The following is a 24,861-nucleotide window of genomic DNA, read 5'->3' on the forward strand; positions in this document are numbered from 1 at the left end:
GCCGCAGGCGCTTCCGCTGCGCCGGCTCTGGCCGCCGCGGCGCGCGGAGCTGGGGCTGTCACTCGCCCAGCTGCCGCCGCTCGTCCAGCTGCGCTTGGCACCGCTGGCCCCAGCTGCGGGGGAGGGAGGCGGAGCCCCGGGCAGGGCCCGCCTCCTTCATTTGCATCGCACCCAGGCCCCGCCCAGCGCCGCCAGCTGCTTTACATATTGGCGCCCCGAGGCTGCCGGCCTGCTAGCGAAGTGTTCAGAGCCGCAGCGCTGCGGCGCGGGGACTGCAGCCTGCGATCGTCAGACCTGAGCCTCGCCCCCTGCCCGCTCCTGGGGCCCGGGGTTACATTACGGGGGTGAGCACCTGGGGTGTGACCCCCGGGGGAGCCCGGAGCCGAAGGACCGACGGGGACTAGGGGGTGGGGGGGTGGCAAGGATGGGCGCGATAGATTCCACCCGGCCTCTGCAGAGACTAGTACCCAACCACCCCGCATCCATTCCATTGGTCATTCTGCACGCGTCTCTGGGAGGGATGGGCTCCCGCTGTCACTCATTCGGAAAGGCCTGTGGCTCCACACACTTACACACACATACGCACACACGTACTGCAGAGGTAGGGGAGGAGCAATCTTATTTTATATATCGATAGAGAGAGAGAGGCAATTCTTGGCTTTGCTTGCCCAACCATTTAGAATTGAACTCTCTACCTTCTGTCCATCCCCTCCCCAAAGAGACTCACTTTCCTCAACTGTAAGACGGGGCGGATGAGGACCCATCTTCACAAATCCTGGTCATATTTGTGCACCATCTGAAAGAAAAGAAAGAAAAAAAGTCTGTCTGGTTTCTGAGTTTGAATAGGAAAAGATATCTACAGTAGTAGTAAAATCTCTCCAGATGCTGCCACCTGCCCAAAACATCTGCATCTGAAGCCTTCTTTTATTTGTTAAAGACAGATTAACAAATCTATGAGAGATGCTAGAGACACACCAGCATCCGAGTGGGATGCTCTCCTGGGGTGGAATCTGAAGGATGGAAAGGCAACCAAAAAATGGTAATTGTCTACATGAGTAGATATTGCAGTGTGATTTAGTGCTCTGCCTATGCAGTGTCTCAACACCCGTCCCCCTCCCCATGGGAACTACGTTCCTCTGGGAACACGGCACTGCATTAGGCTATGCACTCCTTCACTAGACCTAGGTTCTGAGAGCAGGCACTGCTCACCATTGTGCCCTCAGAGCCAAGCTCCATGCCCGACCCCTCCTCAAAGTTCAGGAAACATTAGTTGAATGAGTAAGTGATTATGTGAATAAGTGAGTGAATGAAAGCTTCAGGGACATTGCCTCTTCCCGCTCACTGTGTCCTGTAGGTATGCAGTAATAGGAATCATCAACTGCTAGATAGGTGTCCTGTGTACTTGCACCGTCCTGCTCAGTCCTTGCAACAACACCTCTGTAAGTCCCGAATTTTCCTGATGGATAAGGACAGTGAGGCTCAGAGCGATGAAGATACACACCTAAAGTCATACTGTTGTTGAATGGAGGTTAGGTCAGCCTAAGTGCAAAGCATATTGATGATAAAGGCGTGAAGGGGAGCAGGGTGGAGGTGAACCAGCTACACTGAACTTCTGCCTAATGAAGCTCAGGTCCCACCATGACGATTTCGCCTGGAAGCTACCGAGTGGTAAGTCATTATTAGGCTGCATGTGGAGAGCAATGGCTGTGGCAATAGAATGTCCCTCTGCTGCATAGTAATTCAAAGGTAAGGAAGAAAAAATAGCATTCACTTCTAAGGTTGACATGTTTTGGAAATTGGACGTGCCTGCCTATTATTAGTCCTTTAAGAGGCCCCTTCGTCAACCAGGGATGCTTGGGAAAACATCCCAGGAGACATTGCTGCTGAAGCAGATTTCCTTTGAACAGAGGAGCTGGTGGCTTGCAGCCCACATCCTGCCTTTTGAACGAAGGGCTCTGGGTGACTTTGCTCTGTAACAACAAACAGGACCTCATGGGGCCGAGCCTGGAGATGCGAGGGCTGGTGGATCCCAAAGAAACACTGGATTCCTGGAGGGGCTGCCCCATCTGAGGATAAGGGAACACAGTTCCCATTGCTCCCAGTTCCCTAGAGCAGGGGTCTCAAACTGGTAGCCCTTGGATGTTTTTGGTTGGGGTTTTGTGTGTGTGTGTGTGTGTGGTGTTTTTTGTTTTTATTTGTTTGTTTGTTTGTTAGCCAGCGAAGGAATTTTTTTTTTGTTCATATTTGGTAGAATTTCACCTAAATATACAGATTCTGACTTCTCTAGGAAACAAGATACAGTTACATGGACCCTACCTTCCTCCATTCACTCATGCATTTATTCATTCACTGAGCAATGAATTTATTGAGCACCTGCTACATGCTATTCCACACATTGTTGGATAAAACAGACAGAAGGCCCGGCCTTCATGGAACTTACAGTCTAATGGGGAAGAGAGACAATAACCTAATAAACTAACAGATCTTTACTAGGTGGTGTAGAGATTGAAGCCATAAGGAACAATAAAGCATAAGAAAGGAATGGAAAGTGACAGCAGCCAGAGAAATCCTTTCTGATCAAGGGATGTCTGAGAATGAAGTGAGAGGGTGAGCCAGGGGACTGTCTGAGGGCAGAGTGTTCCAGACAGAGAAGACAAGCAAATGCAAAGGACCTGGGAAAGGAGTGCTCAGCATGTTGGAGAAGTAGCAAGGAGGCCTCTGTGGCTGGAGTGGAGAGACGGGAGACAGAGGGTACAAAACATGGTCCATAAGGTAGCAGGGCATTGTAGACTTGTAAGGAGTTTTGATTTTATTCCAGTGAATGGGAGGCTATTGGACGGTGGAGGGTGAAGAAGTGGCCTGATGACTTGTCTGCCTTTTGTTTGTTTGTTACTATTGTTGTTGTTGTTTTTTAAGATTTTATTTATTGACTTGACAGACAGAGATCACAGGTAGGCAGAGAGGCAGGCAGAGAGAGAGAGGAGGAAGCAGGCTCCCTGCAGAGCAGAGAGCCCGATGTGGGGCTCGATCCCAGGACCCTGGGATCATGGCCTGAGCCGAAGGCAGAGGCTTTAACCCACTGAGCCACCCAGGCACCCCTGTTACTCTTGTTGTTTTTAAGATTACTCCAGATACTACGTGGAAAAGAGATTGAAGAGGGGATAGAGCAGAAGCGGGAGAAGCAGTTGATATCATTGAAGTTGATGAGGCAAGAGACGGTGAAAAGGCAGCTGGTGCCCCATGGAGCTAAAGGACTCACTCCCTAGAGATCCGTCATGGACCCTCTAGGTCACCAGAGCCCTGTACAGTCCACTCTTCTAATAAAGGAATGAATGCTGGCCACTTGAAAAATTTCAGAGGCAATGGAGACACAGGTTGCTCTGGCCAGGAATGGGGTCCCAGATCTCTTAAGTCCAAGCTTCAACCTTGTCGTATATATTATTAGCTTTCTATGGGTACCGTGATGAATTATCACAAACCGGGTGGGCTAAAAACAAAAGAAACTTATTCTTTCACACTTCTGGAGGTCAGAAGTCTAAAATCAGGATGTCTGCAGGGCCCCACTCCCTCTGGAGGCTTCAGAGAAGAATCCTTCCTTGCCTCTTCCAAGTCCCGGTGGCTGACGGCATTCCCCGGCTTGTGGTCACATCGCCCCTATCTTCGCCCCCATCTTCATAGGAACTTCTCTCTCTGTGCCTCTCTTCTCGACTTCTGTCTAATCATCTCTGTGAATCTCTTACAAGGGCACAGGCCAATGGATTTAGGCCTCACCCAGATAATCTGGGATGATCTCCTCATCTCAAAATCTTTAACTTAATTATGTCCGCAAAGAAACTTTTTTCCAAATAAGATAACATTCACAAATTCCAGGAATTAGGACATGGACATATCTTTTTCGGGGGGAGGGAGGCAACACTTAATCCATGAGAGTGCATTACCGTGGACAAGTCACTTCCTCCTTCTGTGCCTTGCTTTCCCTTTCTATAAAATAGGGGCAGAGATGTAGTAGTTTGCCTTCCAAATCTTTCATTCCAAGATTGTATTCTTCAATATAGTAGTCACTAGCCACATGTGGTTAGTAAGCATTTAGAATGTAGCTAGTCTGCACTGAGATGTGATTGTAAGTAGAAAATGCACCCCAAAATATCAAGTACTTAGAACAAAAAAAAAGTAAAATAGTTCATAAATAACTCTTATCTTCACTGCATGTTGAAATTATGGCATTTATATTGGGCTGAAGCAGGTTTCTAAAACTCTTTTCACCTGTTTCTTTTTACTTTTTTTTTTTAAGATTTTATATATTTATTTGACAGAGAGAAATCACAAGTAGATGGAGAGGCAGGCAGAGAGAGAGAGAGGGAAGCAGGCTCCCCGCTGAGCAGAGAGCCCAATGCAGGACTCGATCCCAGGACCCTGAGATCATGACCTGAGCCGAAGGCAGCGGCTTAACCCACTGAGCCACCCAGGTGCCCCTCTTTCTACTTTTTTAATGTGACTACTAGAAAATATAAAATTATATACGGGGCTCACTTTGTATTTCTTCAGACAGTTGTATTTTAAAGAAAAGACTTTAAATAACATTAAAAAAATTAATTGTTAAAACTGTGTGATACAATTGAAAGCTCATCTCCGTTCTAGTGGCATCAGCAGTGACAAGATTTGCTTTCAAGACGCTTGCTCACATGGCTGATCTATTGGTGCTGGCTGTCAACTGGGAACTCACCCAGGGCTTTAAACTGGGGGCTTGGATCCTTTTTATGTGGGCCTCTCCATGGCAGCTTGAGCTTCCTCATAGCATGGTGGTTGAATTCCGAAAGTGAGTGTTCCAGGAGATAAGAAGTGGAAGATAACAGTTCTTCAAAACCTGACCTGGAAACGGGTACAGAGTCATTTCTGACCTGTGCTAGTTGTCTAGCAATCTCTGAGCCTTATATTCAAGGCCCCATAAAGACAGTATCTTCTCAAAAAGACCTCATATCTCGCTAGATAGGGTATTAAAAACTGGGAGGCCACACAGGAGGAGCTCAATAAAAACTTATTAAATTGACAAAATGTCACAATTTCCACCCGACATGTGAAAAAACAGAAATTTGAAAAAGTGAAGCAATTTGTAAGGTCACTTTAGAACTGCTACTAATAATAGGGGTGCTTGGCTGCCTCAGTCAGTGGAGTATGTGACTACTGATCTTAGAGTTGTAGGTTTGAGCCCCACATTGGGTGTAGGGATTACTTAAAAATAAAATTTTAAAAAAAAAAGAACTGCTACTAATAATAATTACAAACTAATATTAAGAAACAGGAAACTATGGCCCATCCAAAGGAAAAAAATAAATCAACAGAAGTGAAAAACCACATGGATAACCTACTAAACAAATATTTTAAAACCACTGTCTCAGGGGTGCCTGGGTGACTCAGTCAATTCAGCGTCTGCCTTTGGCTCAGGTCATGATCCTAGGCTCCTGGGATTGGGTCCCACATTGGGCTCCCTGCTCAATGGAGAGCCTGCTTCTCCCTCTCCCTCTGCCTGCCACTCTGCCTACTTGTGCTCTCTATCTCTCTGTCAAATAAATAAGGAAAATCCTTAACAAAACAAAACAAAAAAATCATCTCAAAAATGCTCAAGGAGGGGAGCCTGGGTGGCTCAGTGGATTAAAACCTCTGCGTTTGCCTCAGGTCGTGATCCCAGGGTCCTGGGATAGAGCCCCACATTGGGCTCTCCACTCGGCAGGGAGCCTGCTTCCTCCTCTCTCTGCCTACTTGTGATCTCTGTCTGTCAAATAAACAAATAAAATAAAAATGCTCAAAGAACTAAAGGAAGACATGGAGAAAGTTTAAAAAAAAAAAAAAGATGAATGGACAAAATGGAAACCTAAAAAGAAACCGAAAGAAATTCTAGAATTGAAGAGTACAATAATTCTAATTTAAAAATTCAGTAAAAGAGGAAGCCTTGGTGGCTCAGTAGGTTAAAGCCTCTGCCTTCGACTCAAGTCATGATCCCAGGGTCCTGGGATTAAGCCCACATCAGGCTCTCTGATCAGTGAGGAGCCTGCCTCCCCCCTCTCTTTGCCTGCCTCTCTGCCTACTTGTGATCTCTGTCTGTCAAATAGATAAATAAAATCTTTAAATAAATTAATTGATTAAATTAAAAATTAAAAAACTAAGATTCAGTATAAGGATTTGAGCAGAGAGATGAAAGAATCAGTGAACTTGAAGAGAGGACAATTGAAATTACCAAAAAACAGAAAGAAAAAAATTGAAAAAAATGAACAGAGCCTAAAGGACCTGTGGAATGCCATAAGTAAATGAACATATTCATTGTGGGAGTCCCCAAAGGATAAACAAGACAGAAAGGGCAGAAAGATGATTTGAAGAAATAATGGCCAAAAGTGTCCCAAGTTTCATGAAAATCATGACTATAGACATCCAAGGAGTTCAAATAACTTTAAGTGAGATAAATTCAGAAACTCACACTTAGACAGAATGTAACCAAATTGCCAAAAGACAAAGATTCTTAAAAATAACAAGAGAGAGAAAAAAAATAAATAAATAACAAGAGAGAAGTGACTCATCACACACAAGGAATCCTCAATGAGATTACAATCAGATTTCTCATCAGAAACTTTAGAGTCCAAAGGTAGTGAAATAATATATTCAAAGTGATAAAAGGAAAAATACAAAACAAACAAAAATCCTAAAACTGGCAAAACTGTCTTTCCAACTGTGAGGGGAAAATTAAGACATTCCTAGATTAAAAACAAAAGCAAAAACAAAAAAGCAACTTGCGGACATCTTCATCATTAGACTTGTGCTGCAAGAAATGCTAAAGGGAGTCATGTAGATTGAAATGAAAGGACACAGACTGTAGCTCAAAGACATAGGAAGAACTAAAGATCTCAGTAAAAGTGAATATATGGGCAATTACAAAATCCAGCATTATCATAAAAATGGTTTGTAAGCCTGTTTTTTGTTTTGTACATGATTTAAAAAGTTAATACATTTTGTTTACAAAAGAATTATTGGGGGCGCCTGGGTGGCTCAGTTGGTTAAGCAACTGCCTTCGGCTCAGGTCATGATCCTGGAGTCCTGGGATCAAGTCCCACATAAGGCTCCCTGCTCAGCAGGGAGTCTGCTTTTCCCGCTGACCTCTCTCCTCTCATTCTCTCTCTCTCCCTCTCAAATAAATGAATAAATTCTTAAAAAAAAAAAAAAGAATTATTGGGCCTAAAAGCTAGTATCATAGTAACTCTGGTTTGTAACTTCACATTTTGTTTTTTACATAATCTAAGACACTAATGAATCATAAAAAGCATTATTGGTTTCTATTTTTGGACACACAATGTATAGTGATGCCACTTGGTGACATCAATAATTTAAGGAGGTGGGAACAGTACTATATAGAACAGAGTTTTGTGTGTGTTGAAGTTAAGCTGGTACAAATTCAAATTAGACTGTTTTAACTTTAGGATATTAAATGTAATCCCCATGGTAGCCACAAAGAAAATATTTATAGAATATACACAAAAGGAAATGAGAAGGGAATTAAAATGTTTCACTACAAAAAATCAGCTAAGCAGAAGTGAAGAGAGTAATGCAAGAAATGGGGAATAAAGAAGTCCTAAAGCATACAGAGAACAAAAACCCAAAATGACAGAAGTTAAGTCCCTCCTTATCAGTAATTACTTTAAATGTAAACTTTCCAGGGACACCTGCCTGGCTTGGTCAGTGGCATGTGAGACTCTTGATCTTGAGGTTGTAGATTCAAGCCCCATGTTGGGCGTAGAGATTACTTAAAAATAAAATCTTCTTAAAAATACAAAGATAAATGTAAACTCTCCAATCAAAAAACAGAGATTGGCAGAATAGATTTTTAAAAATGCAATCCAACTTTATGTTCTAAAAGGTGATCAACACTGTCACAGCAGCATCATTCACGGTGACTAAAATACGGAAGCAACCTAAGTGTCCATCGACAGAAGAATGGATAAGCAAAATGTGGTCTACACATACAATGGAATGTTATGCATCCTTAAAAAGGAAGAAAATTGGGGCACCTGGGTGGCTCAGTGGGTTAAAGCCTCTGCCTTCGGCTCAGGTCATGATCCCAGGGTCCTGGGATCGAGCCCCACATCGGGCTCTCTGCTCAGCGGGGAGCCCGCTTTCCCCTCTCTGTCTGCCTCTGCCTACCTGTGATCTGTCTGTCAAATAAATAAATAAAATCTTTAAAAAAAAAAAAAAGGAAGAAAATTGCTACAACATGGATGAACTTTGAGGACATTTTGATATGTCAAATGAGCCACTTAGGAAAAGACAAAGACCATATGATTAGACTTACATGAGGTATTACAGTAGTTGAGATCCTAGAGACAGAAAGTAGAATGGTGGTTGGAAAGAATGGGCAGTTATTGCTGAACGGGATTCAGTTCTTTTTTTTTTTTTTAAAGATTTTTTTTTTTAAAGATTTTATTTATTTATTTGACAGACAGAGATCACAAGTAGGCAGAGAGGCAGGCAGAGAGAGAGAGGAGGAAGCAGGCTCCCCGATGAGCAGAGAGCCCGATGTGGGGCTCGATCCCAGGACCCTGGGATCATGACCTGAGCTGAAGGCAGAGGCTTTAACCCACTGAGCCACCCAGGCGCCCCTTTTTTAAAGATTTTATTTATTTATTTGAAAGAGACATCACAAGTAGGCAGAGAGGCAGGCAGAGAGAGAGAGAGGAGGAAGAACGCTCCCCGCTGAGCAGAGAAGCCCGATGCGGGGCTCGATCCCAGGACCCCGAGATCATGACCCGAGCCAAAGGCAGAGGCTTAACCCACCGAGCCCCCCAGGCCCCCTGAACGGGCCTCAGTTCCGCAAGGTGGAAGGTAGTGACGGTGGCACAACCACATGAATGTACTCTATACACTTCAGATGACTGCGATGGTAGATGTTATTCACGTATATTTCACCACCACAGAAAAATGGGGGAAGGGGAAGTGAATGCATTGATGGATACAGAATGTCATCTTGAGATGAAAGAGTTCTAGAGGGACGCCTGGGTGGCTCAGTCAGCTAAGCATCTGCCTTCGGCTCAGATCATGATCCCAGGGTCCTGGGATCAAGTCCCGCACCCGGCTCTCTGCTCAGCGGGGAGCCTGCTTCTCCCTCGGCCTGGCATTCCCTCACTTGTGCTCTCTCTCTCTCTCTCTCTCTGACAAATAAATAAATAAATAATATGTTAAAAAAAAAGAAAAGTAAACAAAGAAAAAGTTCTAGAGATGGATGTCAGTGACGGTTGCACCACAGTGTGAACGTATTTAAGGCCCCTGCACCACACACTTATAAATGGTACATTTTCAGCCTTGTCTACTTTGGCACAATAAAAAAAGCATATGGGAAGAAAAACTACTATTGCTCGGATGCTGTCATTGAACCAGATACTGCGCTTAAGCACTTTTTTTTAAAAAAAGATTTTATTTATTTATTTGACAGGCAGAGATCACAACTAGGCAGAGGAGGCAGGCAGAGAGAGAGAGGGAGGAGGCAGGTTCCCTGCCGAGCAGAGAGCCCGATGCAGGGCTCGATGCGGGGCTCGATGCGGGGCTCGATGCGGGGCTCAATGCGGGGCTCGATCCCAGGACCCTGAGATCATGACCTGAGCCGAAGGCAGAGGCTTTAACCCACTGAGCCACCCAGGCGCCCCTGCTTAAGCACTTTTACACACACTGACGTCTCCACCGCCTGACTCCTATGTCATAATGAGATGAAACGAAGTTATAAACAGTTACGGAACTCTTCCAGGGCTCCTTCTTACAAACTGCGGCACTAAGACATGAACCCAGGTCTTCTGACTCCAGACCCCTGCTTCAACCACTACAGCTCTTTTATGACATTCCCCAGGGAACGCATCTCAGAAGAATGGGCACTTCTGCATAAGAGAAGTCTTCCAAAGAAGATACCTTTATTTTTTTTTCTCCAATTTATTTATTTTCAGAAAAACAGTATTCATTATTTTTTCACCACACCCTGTGCTCCATGCAAGCCGTGCCCTCTAGAATACCCACCACCTGGTACCCCAACCTCCCACCCCCCCCCGGCCACTTCAAACCCCTCAGATTGTTTTTCAGAGTCCATAGTCTCTCATGGTTCACCTCCCTTCCAATTTACCCAAAAGCACATACCCTCCCCAATGTCCATAACCCTACCCCCCTTCTCCCAACCCCCTCCCCCCAGCAACCCACAGTTTGTTTCGTGAGATTGAGAGTCACTTATGGTTTGTCTCCCTCCCTATCCCATCTTGTTTCATGGATTCTTCTCCTACCCACTTAAGCCCCCATGTTGCATCACCGCTTCCTCATATGAGGGAGAGCATATGATAGTTGTCTTTCTCCGCTTGACTTATTTCGCTAAGCATGATACGCTCTAGTTCCATTCATGTTGTCGCAAATGGCAAGATGTCATTTCTTTTGATGGCTGCATAGTATTCCATTGTGTATATACACCACATCTTCTTTATCCATTCATCCGTTGATGGACATCTAGGTTCTTTCCATAGTTTGGCTATTGTGGACATTGCTGCTATAAACATTCGGGTGCACATGCCCCTTTGGATCACTACGTTTGTATCTTTAGGGTAAATACCCAGTAGTGCAATTGCTGGGTCATAGGGCAGTTCTATTTTCAACATTTTGAGGAACCTCCATGCTGTTTTCCAGAGTGGTTGCACCAGCTTGCATTCCCACCAACAGTGTAGGAGGGTTCCCCTTTCTCCGCATCCTCGCCAGCATCTGTCATTTCCTGACTTGTTGATTTTAGCCATTCTGACTGGTGTGAGGTGATATCTCATTGTGGTTTTGATTTGTATTTCCCTGATGCCAAGTGATATGGAGCACTTTTTCATGTGTCTGTTGGCCATCTGGATGTCTTCTTTGCAGAAACATCTGTTCATGTCCTCTCCCCATTTCTTGATTCTTTTATTTTTTTTTTAACTCTTCATTTATTTAGGGGCACCTGGGTAGCTCAGTTGGTTAAGCATCTGAAGGCTCAGGTCATGATCCCAGGGTTCTGGGATGGAGCCCTGCATCAGGCTCCTTGTTCAACAGGGAGTCTGCTTCTCCCTTTCCCTCTGCCTGCCCCCTCCCCTGCTTGTGCTCTGTCAAATAAATAGAAATAAAAATATTTTTAAAAAATTCTATTTCAGATTGTATTTATTGACATGGTACCTGGGTAGCTCAGTCGGTTAAGCATCCAATTCTTGGCTTCAGCTCAGGTCATGATCTCATGGGTCATGGGATCGAGCCCCACAACCATGTCAGCTCAGAGACCTGTTCCCTCTCCCTCTGCCCCTCTCACTTCTCACACTATCTCTAACTCTAAAATAAATAAATAAATAAATAAGAACTTTTAGAAAAATAAAGTATTTTTTTTTTATTTTATGTATTTATTTATTTATTTGAGAGAGCACACACAGGTGAAGTGGGTGGGAAGAGCATAGGAGGAGGAAGAGGAACAGACTCCGCACTGAGCTCAAAGCCGGACCTGGAGCCTGACCTGGGGCTCTATCTCATGACCCCAAGATCGTGACCTGAGCCCAAATCAAGAGCTGGCCGTTTAATCGACTGAGCCACACAGGAACCCCAAATAAGATACGTTTTAAAAGGTATAGCAGATATACAAGATACATTAATTGTTTTTTAATTTTCTAAAGATTTTTATTTATTTATTTGGCAGAGAGAGGGAGATCACAAGTAGGCAGAGAGAGAGGGCGAAGCAGGCTCCCTGCTGAGCAGAGAGCCCAATGCGGGGCTCGATTCCAGGACTCTGGGATCACGACCTGAGCGAAGGCAGAGGTTTAACCTACTGAGCCATCCAGGTGCCCCAAGGTACATTAATTTTAAGCCTATAGCAGAATATGTTTTTACATATGTCTATACCGAGGTAACCTCTACCAGGTCAAAATGCAAAAAAGTTGTAGCTCCCAGGAAAACCCTCTTGTGCCCTTTCTCAGGAGCTTTTCCCTCCAGAGGAATCCACTGTCTGATTTTTATCATCATAAATTAGGTTTATTTATTTTAAGAACTTTTTAAAATTGTGGTTTACTATATGGAATATAAATTTACCATTTTTTAGCATTTTCCCAGGATTACTGAGATATAATTGGTGTAAAATAGTTACTAGTTAAGGTGTACAACATAATTACTTAATATATATTATAAATTGATTACCACAGAAAGTTTAGTTAACATCACTCAGCTCACAAAGCTGTAAATTTTTTTCTTGTGGTGAGAACTTTTTAAGATCTACTCCCTTAGCAACTGATTTCTGTTTCCATGAGTTCTTTTTTTCTTAAGGTTCCACATGTAAGTGAGATCATAGAGCATTTGTCTTTCTCTGTTTGATTTATTTCATTTAGCATAATGCACTTGAGTTCCATCCAAGTTGTCATAAAGGACAGGATTTCCTTCTTTTTTTATGGATGAGTAATATTCCAGTGTGTGTGTGTGTGTGTCTGCGCGCACACACACACATATACACTGTACATTTTTTTAAGATTTTATTTGTTTATTTGACAGAGAGAGCCCAAGAAGGCAGAGAGAGAGAGTAGGGGGGAAGCAGGCTCCCTGCTGAGCAGAGAGCCGGATGTGGGACTCGATCCCAGGACCCTGAGATCATGACCTGAGCCGAAGACAGAGGCTTAATCCACTGAGCCACCCAGGTGCCCCTACACTGTACATTTTTATGTATTCATCCATACCCAGCCATTAGTGGACACCTAGCTTGGGTCCACGTCCTCGCTCTTATAAATAAAGCTGCAATGAACTCAGGGAAGCAGATATCTCCTTGAGACAGTGATTTTGTTTCCTTCAGATAAGTATCCAGAAGGAATTGTTGGATCATATGGTGGTTCTATTTTTAATTTCTTGAGAACCCTCCACACTGTTTTTCCAAAATAACCGCACCAATTTACATGCCCACCAACAGTGCACAAGGGTGGCCTTTCTGCACCTCCTTACCAATACTCGTTACCTCTTATCTTCCTGATGACAGCCATTCTAACAGGTGTGAGGTGGCATCTTCTCGCGGTTTTGATCAACCATCTCTAAGTGTGCAGTGGTGTTAAGTACGTTCACAGGGTGGCGCAATCCATCTCCAGAACTTCTTTCATCTTGCAAAACTGAAACTCTATACCCCTTCAACAACACCCCATCCCCCCCTGCCCCAGCCCCTGGCAACCACGTTTCATCTTTCTGTCTCTGATTTTAAATACTCACAGGAACTCACACGCATTTAATCGTATATATATATATATTTTTAAAATCTTACAGCATTTATCTGTGCGAACCTGGTGGTCTTCAGTTGAGGCGGCCATAACTTACCATCGACGGAATGGCTTAACCAACATTTATTTCTCATGGCTCTAGAGGCCAGAAATCCACAAAGAGGATGCCAGCATGATGAGGTTCTTGGACAGAGTTCTCTTCCTGGTCATGTCCTCACGTGGCCTTTCCTTGGTGCATGCATGCAGAGAGAGAGAGAAACAGAGATCAGGTCTTAGGCGGCTCCTTCCTTATGACCTCATCTACACCCAATTACATCCATAGGCCCCACCTCCATCTACCATCATATTGAGGATTAGGGCTTCCACAGATGAATTGGGGTGGGGGGAGGGGCACAGACATTCAGTCCATAACCCTGGCTTATGACACTTAGCATAATGCTCTCAAGGCTGACCCATGCTGGAACATGTATCAGAATTTCCTTCCTTTTTAAGGCTGAGATCACGCATCAGTCTTGCCTCCTCTTGAATTTCCTACAAATGGGAATTTCTGGATTTTTTTTTTCCCCTCTACATAATGTCTGCAAGATTCGTCCATGTTTTATTACGTCAGCATCCATTCATTTGTTGTTGCCGGTGCTCTGCATGAATATACCAACAATTTGCTTCTCTGGTCGATGTCACTGGCCACGTGGGGCGTTCTCAGTTTGGGACTGCCTTAGAAAACTCCATCATGAACATCCTTGTGTGCGTCTAGTACTAGCATAGGCACCCATTTCTCTTGGATAAATGCCCAGAAGGGGAATTTACAAACTAGCTCCCTCTCAGCCCTTCGGCCTGACTCCCAACAGCGGGGGCAGGCTGTAGCAGTAATGTCATGGGGTCCTGTGTCGGCCCCTGCTCTCCAGGGAGAAGCCTGGATCTCCAGTTTCCCCTTCGCTCCACTCCAAGCCTCCCATACCAAGGTGGGTTCTCGGCGCCCAGCAACAAACAGGAACTTGAACAGGAAGCAATTGTGGGTAAAACGCTGTGTAATAATGAAGGCAGCACAGTGAAACCCGGTTCTCAGGTCAGGGAAAGTTCTTGTTGGCTTTACCAAGATCTAGAAAAGGAAACAGAAAATAAAGCGTGAGGGCACAAACGAAGAGAGCAGACATGCAGATGGCGGCAAGGTGATCGCGGCTCAGGTCCAAAGACAGACTTGCCGTCGTGGGAGAAGGCTCTGCTTCTGCCCTCCTTCAAGACACTCCGGGAGGAAAGTCAGAGGCGGGCACATTTTTTGTTAAAAGAGGGCAGCAGAGAGGGGAGAAGCGGCGGAAGCCTGCTAGCACCAAGCTGAGACTTTGTCCTCAGTATGTTCAGAATCACTGAGTGCAAGTGAACTCAGGAATGAATGTCATCGTGAGATCCGTTGTGATCTGAGGCCATGGAGCAGCAACACCAGAGCTCATGACGGGGTCCTCGTTTGGGGAGTCAGGATGCAGAGGGATGACTCGGTCTGAGAAGGGAGGACTTTCTCTTCCTCTTTCTGCCATGACATGGTCTGGAAAGGGGGAGCTGGGAACACCTTCTCCCTGGAAAGCCCGAACTGGGTGGGAGAGACAGCTCGGTCTTCCGCCTTCCCCACTCACTTGGCCCTCCTTAGCAGGGAGAGGGGAGACAGGCTGGAGACAGAGGTGAGAGAGACCACGTCTCATCCGGACAGAGCGGACCCACCAAGAGGCTGCTAGGATTAGATGAGCTGATGCCCGACATGCGCTTGGAACAAGCCTAAATATGTTTTAATTCTTGAAATTATTATTATTTCACACAATCATGTTGCATTTCATATTACCCTGATTATTATCATCATGACATCGTCAGTTAATTATCGTCATTGTTACTGCTAACAGTAGTTCGATGACTACTAGTATTTTTGCTCTGGGAGGGAGAGGACTGTGTCATCACTGGGCATAGAGGGGATCTGCTTCTCTCCCTGCCTCTAAGAAGTCTCTGCCAGGGGCCCCTGGGTGGCTCAGTGGGTTAAAGCCTCCGCCTTTGGCTCAGACCATGATCCCAGGGTCCTGGGATCAAGCCCCGCATCAGCAAGGAGCCTGCTTCCTCCTCTCTCTCTGCCTGCCTCTCTGCCTACTTGTGATCTCTGTCTGTCAAATAAATAAATAAAATCTTTAAAAAAAAAAAATAGAAGAAGAAGAAGAAGTCTCTCCTGGTTCCTGGGTTTTCAGTGTCCCTCACCCGAGACCCCCATGCCATCCGGAACGGACAGGCTCATTGCATTTACCCTGTGCCGTACCCCTGTGTACCTGACCGCCTCCCCCACATAGTCTAGAACCTCAGAGAAGACAGTAGCTGTCCTGTGCTGCTTACCAATTTCTCTCCCTCGGGGCTGGGCACGACGCCTGCCACGCCGCAGCCCCTGGAACTACACGTATCGTCTTAGAGGCGTCCAGAGACCTCTCCTCAATTTTTCTTCCACGGGGTTGCACTAAACTGTCTGGGGGTGGGAGAACGGCAATCTTTCCACACCCATCAGCTCTCCTATTGAGCCTGAGGTCACGGAATAATAAAACGATCATTCCGTTTTCTTTTCAGTGCTCGCCTTTCCTGGCGGCTTCCTATGGGCTGAGCACTGTTGGCCACTTTTGTCATGGGTGAACTCGTTTGATCCTCATAATAATGATATAGGTAGATGACCTCATTACCCTCCCCCCATTTTTTTTTTTTTTTTACATAAACTGAGGCACAAAGAAGTCCAGTGAGCACTCAAGGTCACTCCATCGGGGCGCCTGGGTGGCTCAGTGGGTTAAAGCCTCTGCCTTTGACTCAGGTCATGATCTCAGGGTCCTGGGATCGAGCCCTGCATCGGGCTCTCTGCTCAGCAGGAAGCCTGCTTCCTCCTCTCCCTCTGCCTGCCTCTCTGCCTACTTGTGATCTCTGTCTGTCAAATAAATTAATTAATAATCTTTAAGAAAAAAAAAAGATCGCTCCATCACCAAGTGAAAGAACTGTCCTCTACATCGTCAGTCTGACCTCAGAGGCTGTGCTACTGAGCTCAAAATGAGACTCAGCTCCCCGGGCTGACAGAACCTGCCACCCACATTAGTGAGAAGATGCCAGCTCATTCTCCCCCCCACCCCAGCAATCTTTACTTACTCCCTCTTATAACGAGAGAGTGCCAACAGGGAGAACATATGAGGAAGAGAAAATAGATTTTGTCATTTCTGGAAGAGGCCACCTGATCCCCGCAGGTTAAAAAGAAATCTCTAATACAACATCGCTCTTCATCCTGGCGTTCTTTTGTCTGCTTGGCCGGTCAGCTTAATCTCGAGCTGGCCCAGCAGAATATCCAGCCATAAAACTGTGCTTCTAGACGCAGAGCAGCCTGGAGAAGGGAGGCTTTAACAGGCAACCACAGTGCCAAATGCAGAAAGCCCAAAAGAAACTATCCTGTCAAAGGGATATTTATTGCACACCTTCTCTGTTTCAGGATTTTTCATTCTAGGTTTGGGTGGTGTTTTTGTTTTTGTTTTTGTTTTAAAAAACAAGTATCAAGCCATCCACAAAGCACATTTTCTTCCCACCACTGAATTCTTCAGACATCAGGCTAGCATAGAATAAGATAATATAATATTTTCACTGAAAAATGACTTTTTCCTTCTGCTCATCTTTAGAACAGTTAATATGTTCCCGTTTTCAAAAGCAAAATTATATTAAAAAATTATCATTGATGGGGCGCCTGGGTGGCGCAGTGGGTTAAGCATCTGCCTTCGGCTCAGGTCATGATCCCAGGGTCCTGGGATTGAGCCCTCATTGGGCTCCTTGCTCAGCAGGGAGCCTGCTTCTCCCTCTGCCTCTGCCGTTGCTCCCCCTACCTGTGCTCTCTCTCTATAAAATAAATTTAAAAATCTTTTAAAAAAAATTATCATTGACAAGTGTTCCTCCTAGCCACACTACTCTCTTCACCCCCTTAGAAATAACCATATTTTTTTAAAAGCACCTTGGGGTGCCTGGGTGGCTCAGTCACTTAAGTGTCTGCCTTTGGCTTAGGTCATGCCCTCGGGGTCCTGGGATCCACTCCCACGTTGGGCTCTCTGCTCAGGGGGGAGCCAGCCTCTCCCTCCCTCTCTCTCCCTCTGCACTCTCTCTCTCTCTCTAATTAAAATAAATAATTTAAAAAACTTTTTAAAGTATATTTATTCATTTCTTACTTTCTTGTTCATCGGTCTACACTTCCTTTACCAGATTTTCCTGTTTCAGTATAAGAAAATGACAGTACGTATTCCTGCATAGTCTTCTTTCCCCCCTTTCCTTACACAAAAGGCACTGAACCCTGTACAATATTCTGCACTTTGCTTTTTACTTAACAGTCTCTCTGGATGCCTTCCCATATTACAGCATAGACAACTTCATCAGTTTTTGCAGCGACTTTGTACCCACGTAAGGATGTACCTAGTTTAGCCAGTCCTTCATGGGGGAACATTTGGGCTGTCCCCAAACCTTTTTTTTTTTTTTTTAATTACAAATGGTGCTGTAATAAATGATCTCGGACAGGGGTGCTCCGCTGGCTCAGCTGGAAGAGGGTGAGGCTCCGGATCTCGGGGGCGTGAGTTTGAGCCCCATGTTGGAAGTAAAAATTACTCAAAATAAATAAATAAATAAATAAATAAATAAACTTAAAAAAAAAAAAAATCAATGCTGTCGTACAGACATCACTTCCTCCCCACATCTGTGCATCGGTACAATAAATCCCCGAGCTGAGGATTGCTAGGTCAAAGGGTTAAGTGCATTTCCCGGGCTGATGGATGTCGCCAGCTCGCCCTGCCTACAGGGTTACCACCTTTGGCACCCGCGCCAGTCATGATGACAGCGCCGGCTTCTTCACAGCTTTCCCCCCCAAAATGAGGCCTTTCTCTTTTTGCCAATCTGATACATGATAAATGGTATCTGAGTGTAATTTTAATTTGCATTTATCTTACTATGAGTAAGGTTGGGCATCTTTTCCTAGGAACAGGGTGTTAAAAACAGTTTTATTGTGAGTGACAGAAGCTCATTAGGGGCAGCTCAGGCAAATGCAGAGGAAATTACTACGGGAATTACAGAGGTGTCTCATGAAGCCGCGACCAGCAATCTTGCCAGTCCCCAGGAAGGATGATCGAGAAAAAAATTTTCTAAATGTTAACCAGATTTCTCTTTCTCTCTCTCTCTTGCAACTCCCACTTCTGAAATCTGCCCTCCTCACATCTCCCCCAAGTACTGGATACCACTTCCACACAGGTGCTATCAAAAGTCTTATTTCCAAACACCTAGAATGAGATTCTCATTGACTCAACTTTCTTCCCTAGGGCGTCCCGGGTCCCATCAGCCATCGCTGGAGGTGGGGAGGATGAAGAGAATCTGAAAGCACGGTTACTGGGGGTCTATCTCTAGGAGATGCCTACTGTATGCCCCCAGAAAATCCACTGCCCCTTCTCTCACTGTCCCTCCTCCGTGTAGGGCTCTGCCAAAAAGACGGAAGGCTTCTGTGTTCTTTGGCAGAATCCTATTTGGAGGATAATCTACTCTTCTCTGCCAGGTCCCTGTGGTTTTCCAAGTCAATCATGGTGCTTCCACTCTCATTGCTAGGAATGGCATGGGGGGGAGGCTCTAGCCAATGATACATAAGGCAACATTCATTCCTCGCTGCTGAGAACAGATACAGTATCAAGAGGGTCCCTCTCCCTTGGACTTCACATTGTTCTGCCTGTTCTGACTCCACCAGTTAGTTTGCGCTACGTAGCGAAGAGTCCTCAAAATCCAGCTACCGGAGTAGCTAGAAAGTAGTATGGCCACTTTCGCACTGTCACTGTGACGACTACAACTCCAGCCGTCTTGGAACTATGAGGGGTGCTAGCCTTGGGACGGCAAATGAGAAGATGAGAAGGATTCTCAACCTTAACCTTCAACCAGTGATTTTTTTTTTTTTTTTAAACCTGGAGAGGTGCCACAGATCAGTTTTCTCATCTCTAAAGTGCAGATCATTGGGGGCACCTGGGTGGCTCAGTTAGTTGAGTGTTCAACTCTTGTTTTCAGCTCAGGTCATGGTCTTGGGTGGTGGGATCGAACCCTGCCTCGGGCTCTGAACTTCGCGTGGAGTCTGCTTGTCCCTCTCTCTCTGCTCCTCCCTCCTCCCCCATTCACACCTGCTCTCTCTTTCTCGCTCTCAGATAAATAAATAAGTAAAATCTTAGTAAAATATATTATATGGAGTCCAGAAATAACAAGGGTCACTCATACACAGCTGGTGGGATTTAAAAATGGTACATCCACTCTGGAAAAGAGTATGGCAGGTTCTTGGAACTGAAAAACTTGAAAAACTTGGGGTCACTGGGTGGCTCAGTCAGTTAAGCATCTGCCTTTGGCTCAGAACATGATCCCCGGGTCCTGGGATCCAGCCACATCAGCCTCCCTGCTCAGTGGGGAATCTGCTTCTACCCTCTCCCTCTGCCCCCTCCACCCCAGCTCCCTCTCTTTCAAATAAATAAAATCTTTAAAAAAAAAAAACTTGAAAACTTTGATGCATCAAAGGGCATAATCAATAGAATGAAAAGGCAACGTACAGGATGAAAAAAAAGGATCCTGACCTGAGCCAAAGGCAGATGCTTAACCATCTGAGCCACAGGCGCCCCAAGGGAAAAAGTTACTTGTAAATCATGTATCTGATAAGGGGTTAATGTTCAAAATATATAAACAATTCATACAGTTCAACAACAAATAAATTGCCCAATTTAAAAATGGGTGAGATTTATTTCTCCAAACACGATACATGAACAGCCAATAAGCACATGAAAAGATGTTCAAATCACTTATCCTCAGCCAAATGCAAATCGGAACCACAGGAGATATTACTTTACACCCATTAGGATAGTTACTATTTTTTTTTAAGATTTTATTTATCTATTTGAGAAAGAGAGAGCACAAACAGGGAGATCAGCAGAGGGGGAGCAGGGAGCCAACAAAGGGCTCGACCCCAAGACCCTGAGATCATGACCTGAGCCGAAGGCAGACGCTTAACCCACTGAGCCACCCAGGCGCCCCAGGACAGTTACTATTTAAAAACAACAACAACAGGGGCACCTGGGTGGCTCAGTGGGTTAAGCCGCTGCCTTCGGCTCAGGTCACGATCTCAGGGTCCTGGGATCGAGTGCCATATCGGGCTCTCTGCTCAGCAGGGAGGCTGCTTCCCTCTTTCTCTGCCTGCCTCTCCATCTACTTGTGATTTCTCTCTGTCAAATAAATAAATAAAATTAAAAAAAAAAACACAACAACAACAACAATGACCCAGAGGGACACCTGGGTGGCTCAGTCAGTTAAGCATCTGCCTTTGGCTCAGGTCATGATCCCAGAGTCGCAGGATTGAGCCCCACATCAGCCTGTCTGCTCAGCAGAGAATCTGCTTCTCCCTCTCCTTCTGCCCCTTCCCCTGATCCTCTCTCTCTCTCTCAAATAAATAAATAAAATCCTTTTAAAAAATAAAATAAAAATGAATAGAAAATAACAAGTGTCGGTGAGGATGTGGAGAAACTGAACACTTGTGCACTGTTGGTGGGAATGTAAAATGGTGCAGCTGCTGTGGAAAACAGCATGAAACTTCCTTTAAAAATTAAATGGGGGCGCCTGGGTGGCTCAGTGAGTTAAAGCCTCTACTTCGGCTCAGGTCATGATCTCGGGGTCCTGGGATCAAGCCCCTCATCGGGCTCTCTGCTTAGCCGGGAGCCTGCTTCCCCTTCTCGTTCTCTGCCTGCCTCTCTGCCTACTTGTGATCTCTCTGTGTCAAATAAATAAATAAAATCTTTTTTAAAAATAATAAAATAAAATAAAATTAGAAACGGAATTACCGTATGATCCAGAAATCCCACCTGCGAGTCTATATCTGTAGGAATTGGAAGCAGGCATCAGAGTGGTATTTCGCACTCCCCTATTCATAGCAGCTGTATTCACTGCGGCTGAAAAGCAGAGGCAACCCAAATGCCCGTCAATAGGGGAACGTGTGCTATACAGACAGTGGAAGATGATTCAGGGTTGGAAAGGAAGGAAACCCCATCCCCGGGGCATTAGGCTAAGTGAAATTAGCCAGTCACAAAACAACAACTGCCATAAGATTCCACCTATAGGAGGAAATTCCTTTCCTTTCTCCTTCCATAAACCCAGCATCAGGGAGTCCCCCTCTCCCTTGGCATTACACTCCGACATACTCCAGGGACTGTCCTTGTGGTCCCTCAGCTGTTGTCGCTTCAGCTCTGAGAAGGTTTTAGAAGCCCTGGCACGCCTGTCCGTGATTCACCTCCCGCCTGGTCAGGATCTTTGCTTGTTTGTCCTTCTTTCCATCCTCCGGACACATCCTCTAAAATTTAGCTGTACTAGAAAATGTTTTACTTAGAAAATGACTACGTTTCACTTGGAAAATGACTGTCGAGCACCTACCTACTAAGCCCAAGGATAAGAAGTGAGAAACAGCCCTGGTCTTGAAGGAGCTCACTGTCTTTTTTTTTTTTTTAATAGTGTTATAATTTTTTTTTAAGATTTTTATTTATTTATTTGACAGACAGATCACAAGTAGGCAGAGAGGCAGGCAGAGAGACAGAGAGGAGGACGCAGGCTCCCCACTGAGCAAACAGCCCTACTCGGGGCTCGATCCCAGGACCCCGGGATCATGACCTGAGCCAAAGGCAGAGGCTTCAACCCAATGAGCCACCCAGACGCCCCATGGATCTCACTGTCTTGACGCCACTTGGCCCCCTATTCAGTTTCAAACATTTTTATAAACTTATTAAGATGGTGTCCTGTTGGCAGAGGGATACAAACCCATGGGACAGAACAGCATGCAGAAACACATATGTGATAAGTGTCTATCAACAGATGAATCAATACAATGTGATGTATACACACATACACATAATACACACATTTACATATACACAATGGAATATTCAGCTATAAAAAGAAGGAAATATTGCACTTACAGTTAATATAGGTGGGGCTGGATGGCATTATGCTAAGTGAAGTAAGTTACAGAAAGATAAATACTGTCTGATCTCACGTGTGGAATCTAAACAACAACCAAAAAAGCAAAAACAAACAAACAAACAAAAAAACACCCACCACTGGGCTTACAATCTAGAGAAGAGATTGTCAGGGGCACCTGGCAGGCTCAGTCAGAGGTTTGTGGGACTCTTGATCTTGGGGTTGGGAGTTTGAGCCCTGCGTTGGGCGTAGAGATTACTAAAAATAAATAAATTAACTTTCAAATTTAGCTTCCCTTAGAGGGCTCCTTTTGTATTCACACTCCTTCACTGGGTGCTTCTCCCTCCCTCCCTCCTCTTTATTCTTACTGACCATTTGTGAGCATTTTTCAATTTTCTTGAGGGAGCTTCCTTTCCAAGCCTGCTGGATAACGTTCTTCTCAGTTGCCTGAAATCTGAGTATTGAGTTGAACTCTTTCAGTTGCAAGTTACAAAAATTGAATTTAAACTGAGTAGAGGACTTGTTTGATTTTGTAGGATTTTTAGGCTCACGTAACTAAAACCTCCAAGGATAGCATTACCTTCAGACACAGTTTGATCCGGGTTTTCCAACCATATCCTTAAGAATTGTTCTCTTTCGGGGCGCCTGGGTGGCTCCGTGGGTTAAGCCTCTGCCTTCAGCTCAGGTCTTGATCTCAGGGTCCTGGGATGGAGTCCCGCATCGGGCTCTCTGCTCAGCAAGGAGTCTGCTTCGTCCTCTCTCTGCCTGCCTCTCTGCCTACTTGTGATCTCTCTGTCAAATAAATAAATAAAATCTTAAAAAAAAAAAAAAAAAAGAATCATTCTCTTTCTTTGTCTCTTGGCTGTACTTTCCCGAGTTGGTTTTATCTTGAGGAAGGATCTGCCCATGGAGGGGCCTTAGCAGCTATGAGCATAGTTCTACTGCTTTTGTAACCCCAAGGAAGAGAAGGCTTCCCTTTCCCCATGGTTTCAACGTTGTCGTGAGCAAAGCTGGACATATAGAGAGAGATCTCTCTCTCTCTCTCTCTATATATATATATATATATATATTTGTTTCCTAATATAACAAATGACCACAAACTGGGTTAGGCTAAACTAGAAATGTATTCTCTCATCATCCTGGAGAAAACAAGGTGGAAATCAAGGTGTTGGTAAGACCACTCTCTTGGAGACTGTAGGCAAGATCCTTCCTTGCCTCTTCCAGCTGCTGGTGGCTGCTGGCATTCCTTGGCTTCCTTGGTTTGGGACCACATCACTCCCATCTCTGCCTCCATAGTCACAGTGCCTTCTGGGTTTCTCCCTTCTCTTCCCTGTCTGGCTCACCTGCCTTGTGTATCTCTTAGAACACGTCACTGGATTTGGGGTCTACCCAAGTGATCCAGGTGAACTTTTCACCTCAAGATCCCTAACTTAGCTATGCCTACAAAGACCATTTTTCCAAGTACAGTCATATTCACAGGGGCCATGCATTTACACAAGGACATATCTTTTTGAGGGCCAATATTCAATGCGCTGCAAGGCCAATGTGATGCATACAGTCTCAAAGGATTCTGCTCTCAGAAGGGATTTATTTATTTGACAGACAGAGATCACAAGTAGGCAGAGAGGCAGGCAGAGAGAGGGGGGAAGCAGGCTTCCTGCTGAGCAGAGAGCCCAGTGAGGGGCTCGATCCCAGGACCCTGAGATCATGACCTGAGCTGAAGGCAGAGGCTTAAGCCACTGAGCCACCCAGGTGCCCCCAGACTTGGTTTAATGCTCTGTTGTCACCATCTTGAATTTTGTAATCAATGAACAAGGGCACCTTGCAGTTCCATTCTGCACTGGTCCCCCTAAATTATATAGCCGGTCCTGGTCCTAGGTAGATAGACTATGAAAAAAATCTTTACTGGGGATCTACCCCAGGCCACTTTCCAGAGCAGCAGGTTTCTGGAATGTGAGTGGCTTTCCCATCCTCCTGTCCCCCATCAGTCTTGGATAAAGACTAAGGAAGGGTAGGAGGTACTAAGGACCTAAGTGATTAGGATATCAGGGAAGACTTCACGTTGGAGGCAACCTTGAAACTGACCCAGGGAGGATAAGTAGTTAGCTAGGCAAAGTGGGAGAAAGTCTTGCAAATGGAGGGAAGAGCATCTGCAAAGAAATGAAGGCAAGAAAGAGCAGGGCATGTTTGGGGAACTTACTTGTGAGACTTCCTGTTGCTAGAGATAGAACCAAGCTGTCAGGGATGCTGGCCACAAGGGATGTTCCCAGCTGGGCTGGATGGAGCTGGGGGTTAACCAAAGTGGTGGGAGGCAGACAGAGTATCTAGAATGACACAGTCACTTTCTACCAGGGCTCCTGTCACTTCCCCTCACCAGTTTGTTCCGCCTAGTTGGCCAGAATTTGGCCCAAGTTAACGGTTCCTCTAGATACTTCCTCTACCTTCTTGAAAGACAACAACATCAGCAAGAAAAATGAAGAACTGGCCAGCGTGTCAGTTTAGTTGACCAAGACTTTCTGCTGGTATCCGTCTTACTGAGCCTCTATATGGAATAAAAAAGGCATTTCAGGGGCACCTGGGTGGCTCAGTGGGTTAAAGCCTCTGCTTT

General features: G+C 45.2%; 1 long non-coding RNA gene across 1 annotated transcript; it reads right to left on the reverse strand.

The window, feature by feature from the left end:
• Nucleotides 1-28: 28 nt before the first annotated feature.
• Nucleotides 29-22,907, reverse strand: LOC122895737. The gene is made up of 4 exons (XR_006382262.1): nt 22,834-22,907; nt 14,215-14,355; nt 13,354-13,484; nt 29-796 (listed from the first exon to the last, which is right to left on the reverse strand). It is a non-coding gene; the product is annotated as an uncharacterized LOC122895737 (long non-coding RNA).
• Between the last annotated feature and the right edge of the window lie 1,954 nt (nt 22,908-24,861).

This window comes from Neovison vison, chromosome 14 (genome assembly GCF_020171115.1).
Source record: "Neovison vison isolate M4711 chromosome 14, ASM_NN_V1, whole genome shotgun sequence".
NCBI lineage: Eukaryota > Metazoa > Chordata > Mammalia > Carnivora > Mustelidae > Neogale > Neogale vison.